Source organism: Cetorhinus maximus, chromosome 6, assembly GCF_964194155.1.
Source record: "Cetorhinus maximus chromosome 6, sCetMax3.hap1.1, whole genome shotgun sequence".
In the NCBI taxonomy this organism is placed as follows: domain Eukaryota; kingdom Metazoa; phylum Chordata; class Chondrichthyes; order Lamniformes; family Cetorhinidae; genus Cetorhinus; species Cetorhinus maximus.
The window spans coordinates 25,013,939-25,025,413 of record NC_135884.1 but is presented as its reverse complement, the minus strand read 5'-3'; the positions used below and the strand labels follow the sequence as shown (position 1 = coordinate 25,025,413).

At 41.5% G+C, this 11,475-nt stretch overlaps 1 protein-coding gene across 3 annotated transcripts in view; it reads left to right on the top strand.

Moving 5' to 3' along the window:
• Window positions 1-7,661: 7,661 nt before the first annotated feature.
• LOC144681648 (RAF proto-oncogene serine/threonine-protein kinase-like) overlaps window positions 7,662-11,475 on the top strand; it is an 82,318-nt gene continuing 78,504 nt past the window's right edge. Inside the window, exon 1 of one of the 3 annotated variants that reach the window (XM_078543437.1) lies at window positions 7,662-7,785. The gene's annotated coding sequence lies outside the window, so the exon portion shown is untranslated. Of the gene's footprint in view, window positions 7,786-8,402; window positions 8,645-8,761; window positions 8,989-11,475 lie in introns of those variants that run through there. The other 2 variants (XM_078543434.1, XM_078543435.1) reach the window with 2 other exon arrangements.

Genomic DNA, 11,475 nt, shown 5'->3' with positions numbered 1-11,475 from the left:
ACTAAGTCCTTTGCTGAGCACTGAACATTCAGCATCGGAGAGGGGAAGGTCAGGGGGTATAGTGAATACGTGGCTGGGGCTGGGGCTGGGATTGGAAGATGGGGTGAGGACAGAGGGACAAGCAGGGGTGGAGGGTCCCAGATGGGTGTTGGTGTCGATGAGTTGTTGGAGCTTGCGTTCCTTAGCACTTGAGAGAAAGAGAAAAAGTTTCTTGTTGAGGCGACGGATGAGGCGAAGAATAAAATGAAACTGGGGGCACGCGCAGCTTTGAAAAAGGGTGCGGCGGTGCTGCTGGAGGGAGAGGTCGAGTGTATTCATATGGCAGTGCATGGCACTGAGTGTGGATCTCAGAATGCGACGGGAACAGCAGTCCGAGAAACGTTTTATGTCCCGGAGATACCTGTAATCCTGGGTGGGTTCGAAACAAGAGGGATGGAATTTCAGTTGAAATCCACGTGGGGTGAGTCGGAGACGGAGACAGTCACTGAGAAAGGAGATATGGCTGTGAAAGCGGGTTTTAGTAAACACCTTGTCAAACATCAGGAGAGAAATGGAAAGCAATGAAGGTGAGCAGGGCAGAAGAGACAGTCGGAAATCCTGTTGGAGAACAGAACCGTACTTCTTCAAAGAGGGCATTTCTTGAAGAGAGGTGGCAGTCAATTAAACACAGAGATAAAAACAAAAAGCTAAAAGCTACTGCGGATGCTGGAAATCCAAAACAAAAACAGAATTACCTGGAATCTAGATGTTACCTGGAATCTAGATGTTGGATACTGGTGCCTTAAGGATCTCTCTAAATGAATTGCCTGTAATAGACAAAATAATGCAATACCTGAACCAGGTAAGTCTGTGGGGGAGGCGGTGATGCAGTGGTATTGTCACTGGACTGGTAATCTAGAGACCCAGGGTAATGCTCCGGGGACCCAGGTTTGAATCCCACCATGGCAGATGGTGGAATTTGAATTCAATAAAAATCTGGAATAAAAAGTCTAATGATGACCAGGAAACCATTGTCAGTTGTCGTAAAAACCCATCTGGTTCACTAATGTCCTTTAGGGAAGGAAATCTGCCTTCCTCACCTCCACAGTAATGTGGTTGACTCTTAAATGCCCTCTGAAATGGCCTAGAAAGCCATTCAGTTGTATCAAACTGCTAAAAAGACAATAAAAAGGAATGAAACCGGACGGACCAACTGGCATCGACCTAGGCACCAGAAACCAGAATGGCAAACTTGGCCCTGTCGATCCTGCAAAGTCTTCCTTACTAACATTTGGGGGCTTGTGCCAAAATTGGGAGAGCTGTCTCGCAGACTAGTCAAGCAACAGCCTGACATAGCCATACTCACAGAATAACACCAGACAGCACCGTCACCATCCTGCGGGGTATCTTGCCCCAACAGTAGCAGTGGCCAAAGAGTCCCATCACAAGATAGCTGTTCAGCCCATCCTAGTTCATCCATCTAGAACAAATCTATGCCTCAAAGATTAATTCAAACCTCACCTATGATATATATTACATATGTCGTCAAATAGGAACATGAAAAGCTTGGTGAGCCCATAAAGCTCAAGCTGATGATTAAGTCTATGTTAAAGAGTTAAATGCACAATTCCTGTTTCCCACTCACCTTGACAGCATGCCAATATTACTCTTCCCTGTGAAATCAGGAATCATCCATTTCTATAATAATCACTTCAGCCATGCTATATTTGTTGCACTAGGTGGCAGTGCAGTCCAATCTAATCTAGTCTGCATTAACAACGATCTGAATGAAGCAACTCAGGTAATATTTAGCTCAGTTTTCTTCCATTAAAATTGTAATCCAGAAATTCAGGGTCTTTCAAAACATCTTTCCTGGAACTCCATGTCTGAACCACTCCAAACAGGTTTCTGCCCCCAACATAGTATCCAAATGGCTCATATCAAAGGTACAAATGGTATCCTGTATGACTATGACAATAATAAACAATCCATTGTTACCCTTCTCGATCTGTCTGCAGCCTCTGACACAGTCAACTACACCATCTTCTCCAACGCCACTCCACCACTGTCTAGCTAGGTGAGACATTATTCTCCTAGTTGCATATTAATCTACCCGGTTATAGCCAGGGAATAACCTGCAATGTCTTTTCCTGCTACATGTTTCCTCTGGTGTCCCCCAAGGATCCATTCCTGGACCCTTCTTATTCATTTTATCAAAATACTGCCCATCAGCAACATCATTCAAAAAAACATTGTCAGTACCCACATACATGCAGCTCTGCCTCACCGCCACAGGTCTTGACCCCTCCACTGTCTCTAAAGTGTTAGGCATCTTGTACTGGATGAACATAAATTGCATCCAATTAAATAGTGTGAAGGCTGAAGCCATTTTCTTACATCACTGCCACAAAGTCCATTCCCTAGCCACCAACTCCATCCCTCTTCCTGGCAACAGTCTGATGCTGAACCAGACAACCCAAAGCTTTGCTGTCACATTTGACTCTGATATGAGTTTCTGACCACATATGCGCACCATCACTATGGCTGCCTGTTTCCACTTCTGTCACATCATCCAAGTCATCCCGATTCAGTTATGCTGCTGAACTCCTCATCCATGTCTTTGTTACCTCTAGACTTGACTATTCCAATACACACCTAGTCAGTCTTCTCTTTTATATCCTCCATAAACTTGAGGTCATCCAAACATCTGTTGCTGTGTCCTAACTTGCACCAAGACCCATTCATCCATCAACCCTGTGCATGCTAGCCCACAGTGGCTTCTGATTTTAAAATTCTCATTCTTATAAATCCCTCCATAGCCTCAACTCTTCCCAGCCCTACAACTCTCCAAGATATCTCGAATCATCCAATTCTACCTGAGTTTAATCATTCCACCATTATAGGCTGTGCCTTTACCTACCAAGACCCTAAGCTTTGGAATTTCCTCTCTAAATCATTCTGCTTCTCTTCTTCTTTCCTCCCTTAAAACAATCCTTAAAACCTACCTTGTGGCCCTCATAATTCTATATGTAGCTTGGTGTGAAATTTTACAAAACTAAAATACTGCAGATGCTGGAAATCTGAAATAAAAACAAACAGTGCTGGAAATACTAGTCAGGCAGCATCTGTAGAGAGAAACAGAGTTAACGTTTCAGGCCAGGGTGACCTTTCATCAGAACTGAAGAAAGATAGAAATGCAAGAGTTTTTAAGCCATTGAGGGAGGAGGTGGCAGGAAGAACAAAAGAGAAGGTCTGTGATAGGAGAGAGGAGATTAAATAACAAAAGATTTCATGATGCAACGGCCAAAGAGAGTGGTAATTGGTACAATATAAAAACAAAGGTTGTCTCCAAATGAGGTGTGAATGGCTATATAAAAACCACCTGAATGCAACATGCAGGGATAATGAAAGAAACAAGACGAAACCAACCCAGCAAAACGGAAAAAGAGGAAAAAAACATAAGAACAAAATGAAGTAGAGATTACGATCTAAAATTGTTGAACTCGATATTAGTCCAGAAGGCTGTAGTGTATCATGTTAAATTTTGTTTGATAATGGTCCGGTGAAGCATATTGGATCATTTACTACTTTAAGGGCGCTATATAAATATATGTTATATATCATGTTTATCCAGAGATTATATTGAAATATTGTTTGAGCAGTTAGAAAATTGCCTCTATTAAACATTCATACATTATTCCATTAATATTGGATATCACTTACCATCTTTCTTTAAAGTGACAACTTTCTTAAATGATGCATAATTATACTATAATCACCACTTAATAAATTATTAAGTGTTATGGCTGCTTTAAATCATATATTTAACTTCAAAGTTATTGCAAGAAGGATGTCATTTAAAAAATACCAAGTCAGTATTTCTTTTCATCATTGTCATGATAGTGACTTGCATTCATACTAATCCCTATTTACACAGAGTATAGAAGATATGTTGGGGGTCAGGAAAGCATTTGAGTAATTGAATATAAAGATGACAATTTTGGCAGTAGATGGGGTTTAGGTCGAGCATAAGTGGGCCATATTATAGAGTTGGAAGGAGGTGCTCTTTGTGATGGAGCAGATAAGGAGTTGGAAGCTCAGCTCGGTTGAAAAGGACAGCAAGGATGTAAATACTCAGGTAAAACTTACAGTAGCTGGAGAGGGAACTTGAAGATGGCTTTGGTCTTCCTAGTGTTTAACCAGAGTAAATTGTGGCTCAACCAAGACAGGATGTAGGACAAACAGTCTGATATCACATTGGCAGTGAAGGGGAAAATAAGTTTTGGAGAGGTAGTGATGGGTCCTGTCAGCATGCATGTAGAAAGTGGCTCCCAGATCTATGAATAATATTGCCATATCGTCCAACAGAAGCAGAGAAAGAGGCCATTCATCCCATTGTATCTATGCCATCTCTTTGAAAGAGCTTTCCAATTAGTGCCACTCCTCTGCTTTTATCCCATTGCCTTGAAGATTTTTTCTTATTAACTATTTAGCTAATTCCCTTTTGAAAGTTACTAGTGAATTTGCTTTGATCATCCTTTCAAACAGTGCATTTCACTCATTGCGTGAAAACAGTTCTCATTTCCCCTTGGATTCATATGCCAATTATCTTAAAACTGTACCTTCTGGGTAATGACCCTCCTTCCAGGAGGAACAGTTTCTCCTTATGTACCCTATCAAAACACTTCAGAATTTTGAGCGCCTCCATTAAGATTCCCCTTAATCATCTCTGCTCTAAGGAGAACAATCCCAGCTTCTCTACGCTTTCCAGTAAGGCCTCCTATTGTTCACTTACTGCTTTACCTATCAATCTCAGTTTCTAATGTACTTCATAAAAGCCAGATCCCTTTTCAAATCGCTGAAATTAGCCCTTTTCCAGATAAATATAATCACCGTTGATGGTTCCTTGTCCTTTTCCATAACTACTCTAAACCTAATGATATTGTGATCAGTGTCCAAAGTGCTCTCTCACTGAAATTTCTCCACTGGTCCCAGAACTAGATTGTGAACTACTTTCCTCCTCTTTCTGTTGGTGATCACATTTGTAGAGATCTCAGGAAATCCTCCCCTTCCTTTCCCTTTACATTGATTTTTTTCCTCAGTCTCCATTGGGATAATTGAATTCACTCATCAGCATTATTCCATAGCTTTTACATCTTTCTGAAAATTGCTTGCAGATATGATTCTCCATCTCCTTCTCACTATTTGGAGGTCTGTAGTATATAATACCCAGGAGCATACCAACTCGTTCCTTAACGCTAACCAAATAGATTCTTTGAATCCTCAAACATATAATCCTTTCCCAAGGCTATAATGGTATCTTTGATCAATACTGCCTACCCCTATCATTTTTTCCCCTTCCCTATTCCATCTGAATATACTAGAGATGGTAATGTTAAGTTTCCATTCCTGTCCTTGTTTGAGTCAAGTCTCTATTATTGTCGCTATTTCATTGCCTCATGTAGCAACTTTTGCCTGTAGCTCATCAACCTTATTTGTCCTGCATGTAGATGAAAAAGAGAAGGAACCCATAGAATAGATTTTTTGGAGGCTCCAGAGGTAACAGTATGGGATTTAGACAACAGAGCAATGAAATCAGAGGACTGAATTTAGAAGCCCAAATTCTAAAATTGTGCTTAAATATTTTGTTGAAAATTATTATTAGAATTATTTTAATTTTAAACACTTCCTTATTAAAGCTTAGAATAAAAATTCAGACTTGTACTTCAAACCACAAAAATTAAGTGAGATATAAATGAGAATGTGGCAAGAACCAAACACACCACACCTCTTCCAACTTTTCCTGTTATAAATTCTAAGCCCGTATTTATAAAGACCTATACCTCTGTACAGGATTGCCAACTTTGGTATGAGCTAGTCCTGGAGATTTTATTATGTGATGCCGGGCCGCAGGATGTCTAATTATGTGACATCTGCAAATGATATTGTATGCACCATATAAAGATTGGTTCCTCTGTGCTTTTGTATGAGAAGTTCTAAGAACCAGGAAACCACTTGTGAGCAGGCAAAGAGGGGAAATTGAGGGTGGGGTGGGATTCACAGGGGAAAACCAAAGATATGAGGAACTTTGATTCCACCAGTGACTAATAGTAGCTCATTGAAATTGCACTATTAATAGTAATACTCAGATTCCCCTCATAACCAACAATAATACGATAACCCATTGATGTAACTGGCAGTGATAGGTACAATGACCCAATATCCTACCTGTAACTAATAGTAATCCTATGACCCACCAATATTTACCCTGTCTGTTTAGCCAGAACGTTGCACAAGGTATCATTTGGTTCTCCAGTTGTTACCCACTTTTGTCAGACCCATCTCTATCCTTTTCAAATACCTCAATCCCTCATTTGATGTTCTAACCTCTGCCTTAATAAATACTTGCAGTGAATCATCAAGCCGGGCTGGATAGCTCATATGGTTAGAGTGTGGTGTTTAATGGCACCAGCAGCCCAGGTTCAGTCACTGTTCTGGCTGAGGTTGTATTAGGGACCTGCCATTTCTACTTGCCCCATTGTGATATTGTGGCATCATCAAGCCACAATGGATAGCTGAGGACACGGCATAGAGAGAGTCTATGGTCTCTTAGCCTTTAGTTTAAATATCTTTTACTCTTCTAAGATTTTTCCAGTGAATATCACTGGTCTTCGCCCAGCCCCAATCCCCCTTCACCACCTGTGGAAACAAGTCACTCACTATATATCCACAGGTTTTATGTAACTCTTTACCGACTGCTACTCCATCAATGCCACTTCACTAACCATATTACTGCTGCAGCTCCTGGCTCTGTAGGAAATGCTGGGCCCACACTCACCTATCCCATTTCCCAGTCTTCCTTTTAAACTTCAGCCTAATCATCAATCTTCCAGGTTCTCACCCTCACCTGAGCCTAAATCTGCCTGACCCCAGTCTTGCATCTGCATGGCCTTTTCCAATTATCTCCTACCCTCTAATGTCTCTTCATCTGAAGATGATACTTAGTCTAGACTGTTTTTAATGGAGTGCCCCAAGAGATTAACTAAGATTTCATCTGGTTCACTAATGCTCTTTTGGGAAGGAAATCTGCTGCCCTTACCGGGTCTGGCCTACATGTGACTCCAGACCCACAGCAATGTGGAAATTAGGGATGGGCAACAATGTTGGCATTGCCATCAACACCTACATCCCATGAAAAAATAAAAAAAGTTCCTGATATTGAGGGTATATATATATATATATACATAGAAATGTTTGGATAATAAATTGCTAAGTATTAAGTTTGGGTGGGAAAAGTTAACGGGGTAGATTTTCTTTTAAATTAGGAGCAATATAAAAGCAACAGTTTAACTCCAAAATACTGTGGATGCTGGAAATCTGAAATAAAAACAGAAAATGCTAGAAATACTCAACAGTTCTGGCAGATATAAATTCAAAGCCTGGTCAGAACCTGATTCCAGAAGTGAGCAGTGTGATACACCAATACGAACCAGGCTCCCACCACATGGTGTCAAACTCACTTTAAAAAGTAGAAAATGCTGTAAACACTCAACGGGTCGGAACAAGCAGGGATGGTAACTGAAAAGCTAACTTGACTGTCCCCTCCCCAGATCCTGACTCTTGTGTTTCAGATTTCCAGCACGTGCAGTATTTTATTCGCAATGTTTTAAAACGCGTTCGTCTGATCAGTTGGACCCTCTGGACATTGTATAAACGGACACAGGAATGCTTTAAAGTGTTTTGTGAAAGGGGGATGGTTCATGGAGCTACAGTATAAACACGCCCTCGCTTTGCAAAGCTGCCGAGGTAAGTTAACAGGCTGGGGCGGTGAAACGACCTGGGCGGAATTTCATTTGCTATTCGTAGCCCTGGTGACATACTGATCGTGGCTGTAATGCCGGACCTTCAAGGTCCAATATCTTGTTTCAACTGCCAGGCGTCATCAAGGCTCTGAACGCTGGTGGAACAAATAGAAAACTTTGATTTACTTTTTAAACTCGCCTATTAAATACTCCATCCCCCCACCCCGAATAATATTATGATTTAATTTTAGTTTCCTTACCCCCCCCCCCCCCCCAATTTAATATGGGTCGGATGTTTATTGTGAGCCCCTCTCTCAAAGGCGACCTTTGTTGGCATTTAAAAGAGTTATACCTCCCTCCCGAAAAAATAATTACGAATCTTTGCCAGGGCCCGTGAACACCATCGACAGGAAGATCAGCTGCTTTTTACTTTACTTTTTTAAAAAAGAAATAAGGCTCCGTGTGTGTGTGTGTGTGTGAGAGAGAGGGGGGGTCGGTGCAGGTCATGTAGCGGGAGGCGAGTCTGCATCGTGCAGCCCAAGCGATTCCCACAAAAATGATTTGAAGTGACCATGATAGAAAGCTGTAACCACGAAATATTTCTCTCCCAGCATCCCACGCAGAGTGTGCGATGTGAAAGAGTTTGTGATCACAGCAGTTGGCAGAGTGTGGGAGCAGTTCAAGTGGGGAATATGATGATGTCAGCGGGCGACAACTTTTTCGCTTAGTTATGGCGGAGGTCAACTTTAGAAAGTTGGCCAACTTTCCGATTCGCAGCCGGGAACCCCTGGACCTGAGCTAAATGTGTCCCCGGGTTCGTCGGGATTTAAAGGGGCTGCGAGCGGCCAGCGATCGGTGAACGTGTGAGTGTCTTTTTTTTGTGTGTGTGTGTGGATTGGGAAAGGGTTAAAGCTCCAGTTGGTGCCTCTTGTTTGATTTACTCTTTGTTGTTGTTGTTGTTGGGTGTCCCCTCTTTGCAGGAGGGCCCGAAGCGTCGAGTGTTCAATCTTGGCTCCTTTAGGCTGGTCCCAAAGTATCTTTCGGTTTTGTACCCAGCCCCGGACTTGGTGTGGACCCGAAAGGTTCACCGGCGTCTGGCCGTTCCTCCCCAGGCGGAACTCGCAGCAACCATTACATTGGAGCTGATGTAAAACTACTGCAAACATCCGAGAATCCAAGCGGCCGTGTAGTCTCCTGGATTGCACAGGTCTGTGGCTGTAGGCTGCTTTATCCTGCCTTGTCTGTTAGACTAGTTTAAATGACCTGATCTATTGTGTGCTCATTCTTCACATTGCAATGTAATCCTTTCTTTATAAAACTCACCGGCTTTGGGGTGGGGTGGGGTGGGGTGGGGAGAGGGTTGAATGAAGAGAGGTGGAAGTAAACTTCGAAATTTTGAGGGGGGAGAAAAATATTTGTCTGTTTTCAGTGGGCTATGTTTATCATACCAGGAATGCCGTAAACACACACCCAGCTTCATTCGGCCAAATCCAAACCTCGCCAGTGACTCGACTCGATAGTTGGCACTGTCGATAACTTGATCTGTTTTGTGGCTGTGTTGTGAGGTTTAGTAGTTTCAGTGGCTGCAAAGAATTCACATGTGTGCGGTTCAAAAAAAAAACAGTCACGCATGTTCGAAATTACATCCGAGGAGTTTGGGAGTTGTGAATTTCCACCCAAGTGTTTGGGCAAGTAGTACAGTTAGTACGTGGTTTCTAAAAGTGGAAACATCCATTTTGGCAATATATTCTGGACGCATTCTTTAGCAGTAATAGATAATTAACTAGTGATCTTTGGATGTAAACCTGGATCATACAGACAGAAATATGATAACGGCAGCGCGGTATAGTTCCTTTGATCACTATCACAGTAGGAGCCAGACTTCCTTGAAACAACCGAAATGTTTCTAAGTCTCATTGAAGACTGAACTTAAAGTTCAGTTAGGAGCCACACGGCCCACAGAATGAACAAAACACCACACCAGTGCAAGTGTCCTTCCATTTGTACGAAGCCCCTCATCTCGTATCTTGGTGGTTTATAGGTTTTATACTAAAGAGAACATTGCGATAGGTTCCCTGTCACCAAGGACAGCTTGAAGCAAAATATTTTTGAAGCTTTGCTATTTGTTACTGTAGCTATCTTGAGTGTTTTTTTTTAAAAACACAAATATTACTCATGCTTTCTGGCGATTTATTGATAACTGGCTACTGGCACATGGTTCTATGTAGCAGACCAACTGCTTTCTATTCACATATATCCATATTGGTAAATATATTTTTACAATGCACTGTAAAACAACTGAAGATGTAAACTATTGGTGTGAAGGTAATTATTAACTGAAACATGCTTAGGAGGAAGGGGATTTCATTGACAAAACCATGGATTGAGAAAAAAAACGTGCAAGTTTATTTTTTGAAAGCTGGAAGTGCTAAAATATAGATCTGCCAGAAATGACCCCAAAGTATCTTTGGCCTTTAGTTTTTGGCATTATACATGGTGTCTGTTGATTCATGCATCTTTCTAATGACTCACCCAGGAGGTAGCACTGAAAAGTATAGTGTCATGTGATTACTACCACATTGAAGGTTCTCGTTTTTGCCTGTAATGATCCCCAGAGGGCACTTTTCTAAATGGGTTTGGGAATATTATATATACAATGGACTTTCTCCCTCCCACTCCTAATACCATCTGTGGACTTGTACAAGGAAGCATTTGTAATTGGGATATTTTACTTGTGTTTGAACTATCAACAACCATTCTACACCAGGCCAGGAATATTAAAGGACAGTATTAAGAAGATCTACTGTATCTTGTACTGTTGATCTGGGCAAACAGTCTGTATGCATCTGGCTAAAATACACCAATTCTGATGCCATCCTTGCTTAAATATGTGCGAATGGAGCTGCAGAAAGACTGGTATTTCTTTGTGTGATCCGATGAATAGGAGTTACACAAATTTGCATTCAGTAACTGTTCTGTGAATAACGACCATGAACAACAGTCAATGTTTGTGTTGTTATAGCCTTGGGTAGGTCACTTGTCTATAGAAAAAAGGTCGTACTAGGAGAGACTGTTATCTAGGTCCTGACACATAGTAAGTAAGCAATGCTGGGATTGAGATATTTGTCAAAGTGTTTCTTTTACCATGTATTGTAACTACTGTATAAACAGAATAAGTAGCATATTCTGTTCAAGTATACTCCTATGTTCAATTTCACCTTTTAGATGAGTAGGCTGTGTTGCTGCTTGGCTAAATTTGTTAGTCATCTAATTGTGTTTATAGCTATAGACCAGCAACAACTTAGCACTTTTGTACAGAGGCACATCTTGTAGTTCTTTATTGGGTGGTGAATAATTGAGATGACAAGGAGAAGGGAAGCACAGACAATAAGGAATGTCTTAATGAGGTTTTTGAAGTGAGGAGAGAGGTAGCAAGGGAAGGAGTTTAGAGGGCAAGGCCATAGTAGCTTAAGGAGCAGCCAGCAATGGTGAAGAAAAATGGACAATTATCAGAGGAGTATTGGATATGTGTGGGGACTTGGTGCTGGAGGAGATCAGAGAGGCAAGGAAGAGCTAGATTAAGTATGAATTTGAAGGCGAAGGTGAAAGCCTTAAAGTTAACTCTCAATGACATGGCACACCTGTGGAATAATGAGCTTTAGTGCGGTGAGAAAAAGATGTTGAACACTAGATT